Raw genomic sequence first — 16862 nt, forward strand, 5'->3', positions numbered from 1 at the left:
ACTCGCGAATTTACAGAAATAACTGACCATTTATTTTTATTATAGTTTTAATAATTTAAACGAAATGACTACTTGACTGGAAGTTCGTTAACGTGGAATGACGAAAGTCATGTGCGCACATGAGTATGAAATATTCAAACAAGCCATTCCGGTCGAATAACGTGAATATCATGGAATTAATAATGAAAACAATTAACTTCAGATTAATTGTAATATCCTGAGCTATATGAACTCTACGCGAGTAAGACCAACTCCGAGATTTATTCGATATTCGAGATTAGACTTGTTCTGAAGCTTATTATTCTGAAATTATAATATTTCGTGACAGCACTTCGTAAGGAGATTATATTCCTCTTCTACTTTAATTTAAGGCACGCTCGCTCCTGTAATACTAAGTTATTTACAATGTCACCTGTCAATACGTTTGTAAATATTTTACAGCTTCGCTTGTGTTTGTATCTTACAACGGGTATGTTTCACTTGGCATTCACAACATTCGCGACCTTAAGCGAGTCGTGCAGTAAGCCTTAAACCATAAGAAATTAACTAATTACAGTCGAATGTTAGAAGAATAATCGACTATGATTAGTCAATTTCTTATAATTTAAGGTTTACTATTCCTTAATGGGCTTTCTACAATATGCCATTACCTAAGCTTTAAGTTTTAAGCCATAAGAAATTAACAATCACAGTCGAATATAAGAAAAATAATCGACTATGATTGATCAATTTTTTACGGCTTAATATATTTAAAGCTATGGTAATGACTTATTGTAAAGAATCTATAAGACACCGCTTTATAGCTTCGATGGTGTTCGTAAATATCTTACTTAATAGTATCAAAAGCATTACAAAACAATGCACAAAAAGAATTATTTTGTTAATAAAAGTAAAAATCTAGAAATTTAAATAAATACAGATCTAAAAGTATAATTTTGTTGAACTATCAAAATAATTATATAAGATATTGATGCTCAAGCTAATTGTTAGAATATCAAAATTTTTTGCAGCATTGCTTGAGTTTTCTTCATATTTTCATCTAAAATCATTTTCAGATCTGTATGTATCTAAATTTCGATAAAATTTCTTAAATTCTTAAATTTCTTAAATTCTTTCTGTGTAAGATTCTTACATTTTTCGTTTACTTCATAGGAATAACGTTATTTTCATTTACAAAAGATTAGAGTTAAACGATTTATGTTTTCTGTAGAAGACACATTCTTGTCATAAAACGTGCGATGTTTCATCAGAGGGATTTCGTTTTCTCGTAGAAGGACATGTGATGACGCGACACGTGTTGATCGTGCACGACATCGCGCGGTCGTTTCTCGCCTCGTTTAGTTTGGCTCGTTCGTTAACGCTCCCCAGCTTTATTCTGGGCGAAACACGACAAACGTTACCGTTGCTGCACGCGCACGCCGCGTGGAAACTCGTTCCACTTTGTGGCGCGCGGCGCGCGCTTTCGCATAGCGCGGAGAAAAACCGGCCGACGCGCGCGCGCGGCGCGCAGACTGGTTTCATAAACCTACGTTCCAGCGCGCTATTAAAATCACCGGCGGCCAACTAATAATCCTTTTGCGAAATCACAATGTCAATTTGACCCACTTTGTTAATACCGAGCACGACGAGTACGAGAACGGCGACTCTCCGCGTTTTGAAACAAACATCGACGTTTATAGCTTGGCCTAACGAGATCTTAAGATCCAGTTTCATAAAGACAATTTAAGTCACCATATAACGCTGTGATCGAGTTATGCCTCTAGATCAAGCCTGAATTTTCATTAAATCTGCTGACTATAACGCGCGCCTAAAGCTACTTTTTGTCGCCACATTTCTTTCTCTTAATCTTTATATGGCACGATTTAAATTATTTATACAATTTTGAAGTATACTTATAAATCAATAAATGTATTATTCAAGTTTGAATGTGATTTAATTTCTTTTCAGCCATCCAAGATCGATGGAGAGGATTACCTGTAGGAATAATACTCGACAATCCGATGATCACGAGTTCAGATTAAATCGATAATCCGTTGTCGATTTGTGGTGCGGTGTGGATTGTGCGGAAATTTATAGCCGAATATAAATGTGCCCATTTTATGGCAAGGTATTTATAGTACGAGCACATAAATCGCCGAATCGTTTCGCAAACGATCTATACATCGCCATTTCCGCCATTTCGAATTGATTTACACAATGAGCCTGTTGCACGAATCCCGATGATCATCCAGCCTTTTTTACGAAACGTTCTTTCCGCGAACGGATATTACGGATGTTTTATCGGCTATCGGTTATCCGGACGTTTACAGTCAATTTCGGATTTATCGTTAATCGGCCTTCACGGTGCACGATCCAGCCAGATTAAATCACAATGTCTTCTTTCGGAAGGTCGAAATAAATGCGCGCCGCAGAATTAACGACGCGCGATAAATTTTAAATTTAAATGTTGTTCAAGTCCGACTAATTAGGTCCTACAGTTTTTTTTATTCCACATCTTTTGCCAACATAAATTCGGAACAAAAATTCGGAAGACATCAAGTGCAATTATACTCGCGCATATCGTTCTGGATGCAATAAAACCTTCGCGTGTTCTACTCACTGCAAAAATATGAAGTGCAAACTAAAAAAACATTACAAGAAGTGTAAAACATTATAAATGAAGAAAGTACAGTAAGATAAGTTCTCTCCAATTAACTGACTAGTTCTGAATGAAGAGAAAGTATCTCAAATCACAACGACGAAGCCGTTCAGCAGCGTTTATGACACAGACATTTCTATCTAGTTACGGTACTATTGTAGTGCGAATTATTATAAAATCATTCTCGATAACTATAGCTACTGACTGTTAAATCGTTTACGCAATCACCACGGTGCACTTGTCATTACACGCGATTTATAGTTCCATATCCGCAATTTCACCGCGTAATAGAAACGATAAAACGCACGCAGAAAGGCATGCTTAGCGTATCTCAGCGACTTCCGTGACGCACGATACAAATCGATCGAGAGATTTTCTCGCAGAACGCGCATATCGCCTATGTCTACGAGGAAATCGATTACGGACGTAACTGTTATAATGCTTATCAAGCCAATTCATTCACCAGCAAGCTCGTGCTCGCCTTGGCTGATCAATCTCGACCTCGATTTCACTTGTGTTATACGTCCCGCTTCTCTGGAACACCTACTACTCGGTACCAGGTTCGGAAACCAGTAGTAATACGCGTTCGACTTAATCAACTGAAAACTGGAGCAAATTATGATTTTATTGATATTACTGTCGACACTTTCGTAATGTTCTTTTCTCTACTTTCTACAAATCGATTTCCCGTTTTCCTTCTTTTTCTCTTTCATTTTGTTTGTTTCAATTGCTTTAATTATCAGTAAACATATACCTACACTGTTAAAAATGCCATGAAATTTAATATACTTTTATATTACGTAAATTAAATTCAATTTTATGACACTAAATTAAATTTAATGTATCTGCAACTGAAAAATATAATTGTGTACATATACATAAAATTTAATGTACTTTTCATAAAATTTTACGAAGTTTAGTACATTTTTCATTAAATTTTATATAGATTTGCATGAAATTTAATGTAAGTAAATATGTATTTATAACTTCATTTTCATTGACAACATTAAACATTTTTAATGTATCTGTTTCAAATTTGCTTCCATTACATGTAACAGAAGTAAATTTCTATTTTTTTAACAGTGTACACTTTACACTATGAAAGTAATTAAGCGTATATACAGGATGTTTCATTTTAAATAATAGTCAATTATTTTGAAGAAAAGCATTTTCAGAAAAAATGTTTCAAACAAAAATTATATAGTTTGAAGGGCAAATAATAGTAAAATCAATTTTGAATAAAATCGATTTTTCAAGATTACACGACTACATGAGAGTCATACACTAATATCTTTTAAAATAAAATTGTATGATTTTTTTTTAAATAACATGATTCTTCAAATTATTTTGCATATAAAATTTCAAGTTATTGCATATAAAATTTCAGTTAAATCATTCATTACTTTTAATTTCTTTCATAACCACGAGCTCCATTTACATGTAAAGGAAGCATTTCTAACAGTATAATGATGAATACGTGCGTATTAAATTTCATGCAAATCCGCATAAAATTTTTATTAAAAGTACATTAAATTTCATAAATTTTCATGAAAAATACATTAAATTTTATGTATGTACATGTATACACAAATATACTTTCAGTTATAAATACATTAAATTTAATATAATGTCATGAAATTAAGTTCAAATTGTGTAACTTAAAAATATATTTAAATTTCATTCATTGAAATTTTTAACAGTGTACACTTGAGACTACTTAACTCAATTTTCAGTTTAAAATAATCATTATTACTTTTCAGTTATCTCATGACCACAACAAACCTTTATTACATGTTTAGATATTAATTTCTAACAGTGTGTAAAGTATTTATGACGCTTGCTGATAATTGAAGCAAGTGGAATAAATGATACGAATGAGAAGAAGGAAAAATCGATTTATTTTTTTTTTAGAAAACAGAGAAGAAGAAAACATTACAAGAGCATTGATAGTAATTTGTATCAATAAAAAGCATAATTGCTTTAGTTTTCAGCTGATTAAGTTGAACGCGTATTACTACCTGTTTCCGAATGATACAATCAACAATGATATATATAGAAGAAAACGGACAAAGCGCACACATTAATATCATTTATTAAATGAAGACATGAAAAACTCTGTCTCCCATTACGGTTCTAAGTTATTATGAGATACCGTACGAATGACCAGCCTTGGAAATTTCATGGTTCGGTACGAACCGTTACTCAAACACGCGGCATCGAGATATATACAAGTCTGGCTGTTGAATCGATCAAGACTTCGTTGGATGTAATCTTGATCGAAGGTTAATCCTTTGCGGTCTGAGATAATATCGGCAATGGATGGATATTAAAAAATTCTTCTTATAAAATATCTTCACATCACACATCGTTGGCTTACGCATTAACAAATTTCTATCAGTTAGATAAAAATTCAAGAATGATATAATAGGAAGAAAGATCGATCACACACACCCACATGTAACGTCGATGATCGACGAATATATTAAAAAACTACGGTTGTAAATGAAACATCCACATTGATACTCGGTGATATCTGGCAAATCATTAATCGTATACAGTACGCGATAAATCTACTTTGATTAAATATTCATAGCTTTTATTTATTCCTCTCGACTCTTAATTTATAAAAAAAACAATGTATAGTCATATATAACGATATTATCAATTGATCAATTCTCTTTTCAACAGAATATAACACCGGATAATCTAATCTGAATATTTTATAAAAGTGGGCGCAACAATCATATTCGTATGCTAATCTTTTGAGAGGAGAGAAACGGAACGTATTCGATAGACGTTAAAGCGGTTACGCGTTCATTGCCAAACATATGTGTCGATCAGATTACTCAGATCGCTCTCATTTTAACGGAGGTCAGGGCGAAGTCGAAGTAAAAGTGAATTCCATCGGTAACTTTCACATTGCGTAATCGTCTTTTGATCCGCACATGTACGTACGTACATACGTACCGATTTCTGGCTTTTTGCCATGTAAAGGCAATGGCATACAAAAAATATAAACAGTAAGATATACTTACACGGAAAGAACGGTTTTGCTAAAACATCTAAAAATTTAGCCAGATATAGATCTGGAAATAATTTTATTGGATTATCAAAATAATTATGCAGAACACTTAAATGTTAATTGCAACAAGTTGTAACGTTCTAGCAATCAATTTGAGCGTTCTAAGTAATTTTGATGAAAACAAAATTATTTTTAGATTTGTAACTATCTAAATTTTTAGATACTTTAGCAAAATCGTTTTTTTCTGTATAAGCAGTAAGCAAATTAATATTTTTTATTTGCTATTATTTTTGTTATTGTCTTACATTCTTAATTTTGATGATCCATTTGCTTACTGTTTAATATTTATGTCATATTGCTTAGTTTTTTGTATGCCATAGCCTTAAAAAAAATAGATTTATAGGTAGCAATGAAATTATATTTCGAAATATTACAGTATTTTTATGAAAGTTACTTTTATAAATTTCATTACATATTTATTACCTCTTATTCTCAAGTTTAAGTATTGTGTAGTTCGGAAAGGATGTACCTACATTTCTTACACTGTTAAAAATAAATTGTTAATTTTAACTTAAAAACATATAGAGTGGACTTACCGAGCATGCAAAAATGTTAAAATTAACATTATCATATAACAAAATGTTAACTTTAACATTTTTGCGTGCTCAAAAAGTCCACTATACGTTTTTGTTAATTTATTAAATTTTATTTTTAACAGTGTAAATATAATTCTGCTTAGATGTCCTGTAAAAAATGTTCTTCGATTCTAGAAAGTCAATATCCGGTTCTACAAGAGATCATTAATTCTTGATCGCAAGAGAGTTCTTACAAAGATTCTATGACACGATCGTCGTGACAAGCGAGCCCGATAGACTTGACGTGGGACATTGTCGCGCAATTAACATTTCGTTCGTCTCGATCGTTCTCGGCGTTACGTCATGGCTGTAACGTTAGTTTTCTTAACGAGCGAATAATAACCGGCGTGTGCTCGTTGATTTACAACGCTTGACGAACAATTCGTTTAGATCCGCCGCGTCCGGACTCTAGAGTTTCTTGGCTACCGCGCTACTCGGTGCATGAAATTATCCGTCTGCGATTGAGAATTCTTGTTCACGCTACCATGTTCGATTTGCCGACGTTAAGCCAGTCGCAATGTTTGTAAACTAGAGCAGATTGTTGATTAAGTAATAACAGACCACGACCGCTGCGACCGTTATTCGTTCTTTGCTTCGATGATTCTGCGAGATCATAATCCGGTTGCCAAGCGTCGCGACTGTATCTCTCATTTTACAGCTCGCAAAAGACTGATCTTCATATCGTCGCAGCAAAAAAATGTATGATATTGATGAAGTATTCTTTACGAACAATTCGTTTTATCAGGAGACTGTAGTATCTCAGCGCTAAGCCACGCAACGACACTACTAGTGATAGTATTTGAGTAAAAAATTATTGAAGACCAATTTTTGACAATTTTTAGCAATTAATGTCATGTTAGCTATCGCGAAAATTGCAAAATGGTAGAGGACGTTTCTTCTCAGTTTAGTCTATTCTGTCTATTAGTCTATTCCCTATGCGAAAGATTTATCATCATTTTCTAAATACCCCGTATATATATAATATATGCACTAATGTGTGTCGTGAAATAGCGGTGAGAGCCACGTGCGCAAAATATCGAAACTGGCGGTTTGTACCGAACGTGGAACTACCGGAATTAATAACAATCAATTAATTTCATTAATCATAATATCCTGACGATATAAACTCTATATAAGATTGTAAGACCTACTTGTTACCTCGAGATCTATCGTTCGTTACTCAAGACTTTGCACGACTCATCCTGAGACTCGTTATCCTGAGACTGTTTCAAAATTCGACGTGACACAGCACTCTCTTCGTAAAGAAATCGCGTTCCCTTTCTCTTACTTTAATTTAGAACAGATACGAATGCTCGCATCCGTTTAGAGTGTGTTTGATGACTGAGCGCGTCACACGTCGCGTCGTCCAACCGCGTCACTATATCAAGATGGGATGTTTTGATATAGTGGTTAACTCGTGATGCGTTCGTAAATACCTTAGTTTTAGCTGTTTGTATTATTATATCTCACAATAGATATATTCCACTTGGTTTTCGCAACACTCGTGAGCATTATTTCATCCTTGTTCACCAAATATAATGTTAAACAAGGATGAACGATACTTGTAAACGCCAAGTATATCCAATATGTTTTTCTACTCTCTCAAACGTTTAGAGTGAATCTCGTCCTGAAGAGTGAAATCTCACTTTTAAAGATCGAAAATTTAAATCACTCTTTTTCAAAACTGGTTCAATTTTCACTCTTTAGAGTGAGACTTCACTCCAAAAAATTTAGAAAGTATATTTTAATTACTGGCTAATTAAGTAAGTCGTTAAAAGATTAGATTTCATTCTGATATTATTAAAAAAGTAAGTGCTAGCTTATTAGACCAAATACTGTTGAACAAATAAATATCACTGTATATACTGTTTAATCGAGCTTGAATTGATTTTTCATCACATAGGTACACAAGATTCTCGCAAAATTGATCTTTGTCAAGCTAGCAGGATCAAATGAGCAGAATCGAAAAAGACCTTTTGAACTAATTTAGTGCTCATTTTGTGCTAATAATTTGTGCTATAAAAACAATTTTGTACCATATGCCATTTAAAAGAAACGTGTGGCGCTGCTAGCTTAACATCAAGCAGTTAACCTACGAGCAGAATCAATCGCTATTTCCATAATAGAAGCGCTATAATTTGTGCCGCCAAAATATGAAGTTTCACATTTCACTTATTTTATGCTAATTTGTGCTATAAAAACAATTTTGTACCATATATCATTTAAAAGAAACGTGTGGCGCAGCTAGCTTAACATCAAGCTAGCAGCAGCCCAAGAAAAAAATTGGCTGGTTGGAATTTCGCTCTCGACGACGGGCACGAGGACGAGCCCCCGATCTATATTCCATCGCGACTGACACGTTCAATTTGCCGTGTTCTTGGCCGCGAGTGACGTGCAAAACAGCGAATGGCAAGGTGGACGAGAAGAGTGAGGCGGGGCGTCGCGTTTTTTTTTTCCTACAAGCTGCTCGCTCACTCGCTTGCTCGCGAGGCCGATCTTCCGTGGACATGATGAGGTATAAATGATACGTGTCAACGTGCCAACATGGAGAGACGGCCGATCCCTGACCACCGTTCAATGTATACAATTGCGTAAGGCAAGCCCCATTTTCTGCTCGCGTCCCGCTCGTGCGTCCGGCCGTGCGTGAGGAGATTCATGCCCTTATGCCATTGCCAATTTCGCATGCAAATGTCCAGCCGTCCGCCCGCGTACCACGAGAATCACAATAAATAACGATCAACGGACAAATTACCGCCCTGCGTGGTTTTTCTTGCGCGATGTACGAAGGCCCTCTCCCACTCTGCTTTTTTTTTCTCGTCAAGCCTGATGCGCACGTATGTATGGCTCGTTATGTACACGCATGTGTTGCGTGTTCCTGTACCATGGTATTTTATGCACACATACTGCATTAATTTACTAAGATATGGTAGAGGCATACATATATATTACATGAATAGAAATGTTGTATCGTGCACGATAATCTTTAGATTATAAAAACTGTAGCCTCAAGAGTTAGTTAATTGAACATACGTATGAGATACGTAAGTTAAATACCTGAAAATTTATATAAAATTATTTATTGTATATTGAATATTTTAATAATAAAATCCAACACTTTCTCTTTCCTCCTCCTATAACTGCATAACGCAGAATTGTTCTCACGCCACCATGTGTGGATTGCAAATTCTCGCGCGCAGTTCTTCGTAAAATATCATACGTATCTTCGCTTTCACTTTCATTTTCCTCACTAACAGCATTTCGTTCAGCTGTTGATGAAGCGACATCAGAAAACGATAATCTTTGTCCTGGTACACGCCTTGAGATTTTATGTTTTCCCTACTTGCCGTACCGCCGACGTCTTTCCCTGATTTATACTGCGATGTCTGATCGAGCACACAATTGTTGACCATTTGTCGGCAAGCGTACACGATCATTATCAGGATCGAGCGAATAATTACCCAATTGATGAGAAAAAATTCTCGAGTTTACGACTTCTGTATATTGGACGCAATCGCGCGATTGACAGTCCCGATGATCAACGATTGTCCCGGTTTTCTCCCTTTTCATCGTTTGCACAGAAATTTCATTCCGTAAAATTCGATGTGTCGCGAATTGATGATAAACTGCGTATTTGATTGACGGGTAACCATTTTCAATCACTGTGGACGACTTTTCAATTACATCCTGTACGATATTTGCTCTCTTTGAAACGTCATGCTGGATTTCTGTAGAGTCACTCCTCTTCGCTTTCAGCTTTCCCTCGAAGCACAGATCACTTTCAACCTCTGATAACATTTTTTTTATCCTTGCTTTCGAGAAATCCTTGCTTGTAAATCGTTTTTAAAGAAGTTTATCGATGAATATCGTTACACAAAAAAGAACAGTTGTGCTGAAATATTAAAAAATTTAACTAGGTACAGATTAAAAAATAATTTTGTTAGATCATAAAAATAATTATGCAGAATACTTAAACATTAATGACAACACTACAAAAATGATTAACATTCTAGCAATCAGTTTAAGCATACTACATAATTATTTTCAAATCTGTATCTATATAACTAAAATTTTTGATTCTTCAGCAAGATTCTTCTTTCTGTGTAATTTTCCTATTCGTAATTAATCAGAGACTTTATTCATGTTTTTGCTCTCGGTTTTGAAGCTCTCGCGCGGAAGTTCGTATTTATTTCAAAACCTTAAAGTCTTGATCAGTCATCGTGTAACAATTTTAAATATTCTTTTCATATCTTATGTCAGCATGTACCGTTTTCATAACATTAAATCTGCCTGTCAATCTCCAATGTAATAAAAAATGTCCTTGCACTCCAGGTCCAGAAGTGATCACACTACTATCGCGACTTTCTCGCAAACACGACGACAGGAATATATATGGTGCTTTTCTCCTTGATGAGTGACAACATGTCCATGTACGTGTCCAACTTTGATCTTTGTTTTCTCCTAAGTCGTTTGTCTCTGCCAATAATGCTCGATCTGGTATGACCACCCGTTGCGAGCGAAGATTGAACGCGTCTGAAAAATAATTCTCAAGTATCTCTATCATCGTTTCATTATCTCAGTTTCCGATTACCTTGTGATTGCATAAGCACGAAATCTAATATCAAATTTTAAAGCTTGGCTTTTTTATTACCAAACGCTTGTATACCTTGCGATTACGCTTGCAGAGTTTCTTACTTCTCGTGTGTACATTTTTTTGAATAATTTACACGTACCTCGAACTCTTTATTCCATTATCATCCAAAATTATTAGATAATTTTTTAAATTTGATATCGCAAAATGTGTTTAGGATATCAAATATTGCCCGAATTCTTTAATTGATTTTCGATGTTCTCAACTTTCTTTTTCAAAGTCGAAGAATAAAAATTATTTCCACATCATAAAAAACTTTATAGATATTCCTGTGATATAACGGATAATGTACACAAAAATAACAGCAAATAAATTATTATTTAATGATGTAACTTTACGCGGATTTTCTTTGTTAATTAAAACCATGATGTAAGAATCATGATTAAAACATAAAATATGTATATAAACAAAAATTTTTATAAAATTTCATAGTAATCAAATTTTCTCTTTATAAATTTATGTGCATTATTGCAATAATTCTTATACAATCTTACATATCATTTTTTATTACCTTAATATGTAAATTTCTATTGATGCTATAGACATATATACGTATACACATATGTACGTATCACAGATAAAACTATTGATATGTATATCAGATATGTATTTATATCAGTAAATAATACTTTCCTCGCCGATTTCTCAAAATAGTATTTTACCTGCGATGTGCGACTTGCTACCGCAAATCTGATAAGTGCATTATACCACGAGGGAAGCTTCCGCAAAGCACTTTTCATCGAATTCTATACTAGTGCATATACAAAAATTTGAACGGTGTTGTAAGGCACGCTTCCTTTTTTCCCAAATTAAAGAAAATCAAACAAGAAAAAAACAGAGATTGAAGCAGAAGAGTCATTTAAGTTACCATCTGAATTTAGCAGACAGAAAAATGTTAACAGTTTGCTGGCAAATTGGCAGCAAATTCGATCAAATTCCCACTATAGCAATCTATGTCCGCATTAAGTTCAGTATTTGTTGACAGAGTTTATTAATATCTATAGCATACATCAACAGGTTTGTCAATTTCTGGTGGCAGAAATTTTTGTTTGTCCACATCAAACATTAAAGACGGTGTGAAATTGTTGCCTTTCTACGATACTCGAGATTTGTCTCTGCAGGTTTGGCCGTGATGTAAGAAAACAGGTACAACATTGCGCACAATGGCGATAATAAAACTTAAAACAGCCAATCAAATTTACAAATGCACTTTCCTATAAAGCGGTAACATACTAGAAGTATGCCAGCAAATTAAATTGGGACCAAAATTCACTTTTATATTTTGCATCCACGAGAATGTTACACCTGTCTTATTACATCATGAGTTGACTACCTAGGTAATTTTATTTGTGAATATATCCCAATTACAGGTACGAAAAGCATCCTGAGGATCTAACAACGTCGCAAAATGATACGTTCGTCAAGAATTCTACATGTTCGCACATATTCGTTATCGCGCGCAATGGTATAAAAAAAAACAAGATCGCGAACTTTTCTTTTGCAATTTCTACGTACCGCACCGCGTATTTCTTCGTCGGATCGCGAATTGCGTATATAATACGTCGTAGGCGTAGGTACAACGCGTGACATACGGCTCACGCAGCACATGCGATTACACAACACACTGTGCACGCATGTAAACGTAATTACATATTCGCGTGCGTGTGCGCGCGTACCCGGGCTTCCTAGTTAACCTATCCACCTCACCGAGTATGGAGAATGAAAGGAGAACGCACGGGGAAAAGGAAAGAGAGAGCGAGGAGAAAGAGGAAGAAGGTCCTGAGCCTCTCGGGAACACATTGAGGTTCATAGTTCTTACCGAATGCATTGTCTGCGCCTACTATGTCATGATATCAAGAACTTTCCAGAAAACTTTCAGGAAAAGATATTCATGAGATTTTTTTGTATGAACGATGTTCAGAACAATCTAATTTGCATCGCGTGCCATTTTTCCTACATAATTTTCGAGCATGTAATAGCTACGAGAGCTTTCACACGGTCACTGTGTACAAAAAATTGTCAATATCGTGTAAAGTGAGAATTTTAGATCATCGTTTAGAAAAAGCTCTCTTATGCTGCAGTTTTTGTAATTTTATTATAAGAAATACTCTTAATCTTTCATTAATTTAAATTTGAGTATTTATTGACTAATTTAATCAAACTAATTGATGTACGATTAAACGTAATATAAAATATTGGCCCAAGAAATTATTATAAATTATAGTAACTATAACCATTTTTCTTATAATAATAATTATAATTATAGTCACGTTTAGTTGTCACTATATATGTTTATTGTTAAAATTATATATGTTTATACGTATATACAGAAAATAACGCCCATTAACCATACAATACTATTCTTAATAAAAACCTGACAAAGTCGAAGAGTTCTCTACCATTTTGCAATTTTCTCAATAGTGTTAATGAGATATTAATTTCTAAATATTACCGAATAAACGGATAAAATCGATGTATAAGATAATTTTAAGATATCTTTCCGTAAAATATTTTGAAGATTTTTCTTAAAGAACTCTTAACAATATGTTAAAGTTGTTTTATACGTCGATTTTAGACGTTTTGCTCATTTAGCAACTAAAAAAAATATTGCAAAAATTGCAAAATGATAGAGGACTTTTCGTCTCAGTTTTTTATTAGAAATAGCACTGTACGATTAGTGAGTGCTATTTCAGATACACCCTGTATATATACCTAATAATTACTATTACTAACATTATAACAATCACAATTATAGCTATAAATGCAAAATCTTTTTCTCTCGGCACATAAACGTGATGGAATGCAAGATCTTATAAGTTAGCGAAGCAAAGTGAGTATAATCGATTCAAACTAATATTTTTATTTACTGCATATTTGTAACTAAAAAAATTGTAAAAAAAATTTGTTGCTCTGCAAGAAATTTTTTGACAATTTTTAGCAACAAATGAGCAATAAATAAAAATATTAGTTCAAATTGATTCTGCTCACTTTTTTGTACCGCTAATTTATAAGATATAATGTTCTTCGTCTTTTGATCGTGCCATCGATCGTACGCGTATTCACGAGTGTGTCCAATGCGATATAATGTATATTGACAGAAAAATGTTTGGTAATTGTGTTCGTAATTATGGTTTGTAATTATTGCTACTGCTATAATGTTAGTAATAATAGCTATATATTATATAATTCTATCAATAAATATACATATATAATTGGAAATCGAAAATGACTATAACTATAATCATTGTTACTATAAAAATGGTAACAATTGCTATATAATTTAACTATAATTTATTTGTTAATTTAATTTTTAACACAATCATATAAAATATATTCGATCGACGAGTCTCACGCTCGCAAGTGCAATCGTCATGTCGTTTCGTCGGAAATCTCACACGTTTTTGTTGCGAACATCCGCCATGGTTTCCGTTAATGCCATTTTCCTGAAAGACGCTCGTCACGATACCACTTTTTTCCGAACGATGAAACGGGAGTCTCATATGAACGGATTATAATAACTCTCAATGTTATTTTTTCTAATGATCAAGGAGTGTTGAAGAATGTCTTACTAAAATGAGTAAGATGTAAATTATGGTAGTTACAGCGTCGTGCCATAGGACGGAAACCACTTGTTGCAGCGTTAAGTGCGCGGAACGCGAACGTATTGTCGCAGACGATAACCTGTTGCACAGCGCGGATTCACGCGAAACGCGTAAAACTCGATCTACATAGCACACAGAACGCAGGTCACAGGTCGCGAGTGAAACGTATTTCAGATTATAATAGGCCGCAGACCGTAGTACGCGGAATGTAAGATGCAGGATGCGAAAGTTGAAATTTATCCAACTTCCTGCAGCCTATTACAATTAAAATACAAATAAAATTAATTTAACTAAATACAATTAAATTAACAATTAAATTTATCAAATAAACAATTTTTTTTTAGTGAAAGAAAGAATCATTTCTTATATAAAGTAAGCGTAAACTTTTCAAGAAGATACGTGAATGCACTCAATGGCGGATATCAATACTTTAAGGTACTTAAACTTTTTGCCTTTTGACGACTTCTATAATTACCTAATCTATAATATCAAGATCTAGACGCGAGTTATGAAAAGTTCATTTTCCATTTTGGATATATTTTAAATTGCTCGAAAAATACAAATATCCCCAAAAATTTCCGATTAGATTTATATATAGAGAATAAGGGAAGATACACAGAGAGAATGGTGACGATATAGACGAAGATAAAAATACAAGTACATCAGTAAATCACACATCAATGAAACGTTAAATATTGTAATAAGCGTGAGACAGATTATAGCAGCAACACCCATGTGAAGCTGATACCCTAATATTAAAAAAAACACGAATATTTTTTTTTAGTATTCGTTTGCTCATCGTTTGCTCACAAATGCTCCGTCGGAATTTACGTTTGCTCACCCTTGGTTCGAAAGTTTACGAAATTTAAATTTTGGGGGGCTAACTTCACGCTAGCCCCCCAATATTAAAAATCGAATATTTTCTTTTTGCATTCGTTTGCTCATCGTTTGCTCATGAATGCTCCGTTGGAATTTTCGTTTATATAAATATCGAAAATATTTGATTTTTTAATATTGGGGGGCTAGCGTGATGTTGGCCCCCCATAATTTAAATTGCGTATAACTTTTGAACTAAGGGTGAGCAAACGAAAATTCCGACGGAGCATTCGTGAGCAAACGAATGTAAAAAGAAAATATTCGATTTTTTAATTTATCCAACTTCCTGCAGCCTATTACAATTAAAATACAAATAAAATTAATTTAACTAAATACAATTAAATTAACAATTAAATTTATCAAATAAACAATTTTTTTTTAGTGAAAGAAAGAATCATTTCTTATATAAAGTAAGCGTAAACTTTTCAAGAAGATACGTGAATGCACTCAATGGCGGATATCAAAATACTTTAAGGTATTTAAATTTTTTGCCTTTTAACGACTTCTATAACTACCTAATCTATAATATCAAGATCTAGACACGAGTTATGAAAAGTTCATTTTCCATTTTGGATATATCTTAAATTGCTGGAAAAATACAAATATCCCCAAAAATTTCCGATTAGATTTATATATAGAGAATAAGGGAAGATACACAGAGAGAATGGTGACGATATAGACGAAGATAAAAATACAAGTACATCAGTAAATCACACATCAATGAAACGTTAAATATTGTAATAAGCGTGAGACAGATTATAGCAGCAACACCCATGTGAAGCTGATACCCTAATATTAAAAAAAACACGAATATTTTTTTTTAGTATTCGTTTGCTCATCGTTTGCTCACAAATGCTCCGTTGGAATTTACGTTTGCTCACCCTTAGTTCGAAAGTTATACGAAATTTAAATTTTGGGGGGCCAACTTTACGCTAGCCCCCCAATATTAAAATATCGAATATTTTCTTTTTGCATTCGTTTGCTCATCGTTTGCTCACGAATGCTCCGTTGAAATTTTCGTTTGCTCACCCTTAGTTCAAAAGTTATACGCAATTTAAATTCTGAGGGGCCAACTTCACGCTAGCCCCCCAATATTAAAAATCGAATATTTTCTTTTTGCATTCGTTTGTTCATCGTTTGCTCACGAATGCTCCGTTGGAATTTTCGTTTAATCACCTTTAGTTCAAAAGTTATACGCAATTTAAATTTTGGGGGGCCAACTTCACGCTAACCCCCCAATATTAAAAATCGAATATTTTCTTTTTGCATTCGTTTGCTCATCGTTTGCTCACGAATGCTCCGTTGGAATTTTCGTTTATATAAATATCAAAAATATTTGATTTTTTAACATTGGGGGGCTAGCGTGAAGTTGGCCTCCCAAAATTTAAATTTCGTATAACTTTTGAACTAAGGGTGAGCAAACGAAAATTCCGACGGAGCA

General features: G+C 33.9%; 1 protein-coding gene across 2 annotated transcripts in view; it reads right to left on the reverse strand.

Moving 5' to 3' along the window:
• The window catches only part of LOC108760093 (uncharacterized), a 67625-nt gene that overhangs the window by 13432 nt on the left and 37331 nt on the right, over positions 1 to 16862 (reverse strand). The gene's annotated exons all lie outside the window — the stretch shown is intronic.

Source organism: Trachymyrmex cornetzi, unplaced genomic scaffold (assembly GCF_001594075.2).
Source record: "Trachymyrmex cornetzi isolate Tcor2-1 unplaced genomic scaffold, Tcor1.1 scaffold218, whole genome shotgun sequence".
NCBI lineage: Eukaryota > Metazoa > Arthropoda > Insecta > Hymenoptera > Formicidae > Trachymyrmex > Trachymyrmex cornetzi.